Genomic DNA, 1,950 nt, shown 5'->3' with positions numbered 1-1,950 from the left:
CCCAGTACAGTAGATATCACCCTCACTAAAACATCAAAAATCTAGTAAGTGTTCAAACATTAAACGAACTCCACTCTGATCACAACCCTGTAATAATAGAGTTAAATAACTTAAATAATCTACAAACAACGCGTAAAACCTTTTTGAATTTTAAAATTGCAAATTGGAGGGCCTTTAGAGACAATATCGAGGCTAAAATTAAAATAATTTACAATCAGAAGCCGAAATAGATAAAAGCGTTGCTGCTTTTTCTACTGTTATTACTCAAGAAATATCAAAAAATATACCGATAGCTCGCCCTTTCCAATTCACTTACACCACACCCGCTCATGTTAAACAATTAATTAGTGACAGAAATAAAATAAAAAAATCATGGCAAAAAAGTAGAGCCCCTTATCTGAAACCCATAATGAATAAACTAACGAAAATAATTAGGCAACAGCAAAGGGAACAGAAATAAAAATTGGACAACAAAACTAACTAGATTGCAAACTAAAGATAATTCCCTCTGGAAAATGACTAAAGCCCTAAAAGGAAGCACTACAACAACTGTGCCAATCCTGCATGGGCCTCAAGGGCTAGTCTTCTCAGAAAAAGACAAAGCCGATGTCCTGGCTCTCCAGTATGAACAATTTCACAGACTGACTACTGACATGAGTAATAAAGAGACTGAAAAAATTGTAAATCAAAGGTATGATGAAATCGACAGCTCTGGAATTAATGTTGATTCTATTAAATTAATAACACCTAAAGAAGTTAAATTAGCAATTAAACAAACTAAACAAAAAAGCTCCTGGTTATGACAATATTCCCAATAGAGTCCTTAAAAATCTGCCTAAGAAAGCTGTTGTTAAGCTGATCTATATTTTCAATTCTTGCATTAAGCTATCTTACTTTCCAAACGCATGAAGAAGGCGACCATTCTTCCAGTTCATAAATCAGGAAAAGATAAATTATTTCCCCAGAGCTACCGACCAATCAGCCTCTTTCCAACTATAAGTAAAATATTTGAAAAAATGATCTACAATAGACTTCTTGACTACGAAAATACGCATAAACAATCAATACCCGAGCAATTCGGTTTTAGACAAGGACATAACACCGTTCATCAACTTTTGAGACTGACAAATCACATATCTACTAAATTCAATGAAAATAAATGTACAGCGCTATTACTCCTTGACTTGGAAAAAGCGTTTGATACTGTGTGGCACAAAGGCCTTATATACAAACTCTGTAAAATGAATGTACCCTTATATTTAATTAAGATCTCAATTAGTTACTTACGTGATAGAAAATTTCGAGTTCTAGTCACCGATAGCTATTCCGACGAAGTAAATGCTCAAGCAGGTGTACCCCAAGGGTCCATACTGGGACCTAGATACTTTATATACTATATAAATGATATTCCTTCATCTCAACATACCAATAAAGCGTTATTTGCGGATGATATGGCTATTTATGCATCTTCATCAAACATATGTATGGCATTAAAATACTTGCAGAGACATATTCTGATCTTAGAAGACTACTATAAAAAATGTAAACTTAAAATTAATGTAGATAAGACTGATCTAATTATATTTACCAAAAAAAAGATCAGAGACAAGCCTGTACCGATACGTATGTATGATCAGGATATAGAATTAAAAAAAGTCGTCAAATACTTAGGGCTTTATCTTGATAAGTCACTCACATTCAGTTTTCATGTTAGGGAGGCTTGCTCAGTGAAACTGTACTACGCGATTTCCTTATATATAAATTGCACAGAAATCATCTAATAGAGGTACCGCGATTCTAATTCAAGAAAATATCGATCACCGCGAGATAATGATTCCCAAACTGAAAACTGAAAAAACTAGTTGGTTGGGACAACTAACAAAGTAGTAGGCCCAACTATTTTAGTTTGTAATATATGCCGCTGCTATTAAAGTGGTTGAGGCTACTACT

Source organism: Belonocnema kinseyi, chromosome 7, assembly GCF_010883055.1.
Source record: "Belonocnema kinseyi isolate 2016_QV_RU_SX_M_011 chromosome 7, B_treatae_v1, whole genome shotgun sequence".
NCBI classification, from domain to species: Eukaryota; Metazoa; Arthropoda; class Insecta; order Hymenoptera; family Cynipidae; genus Belonocnema; species Belonocnema kinseyi.
This window is presented reverse-complemented; position numbering follows the sequence as displayed.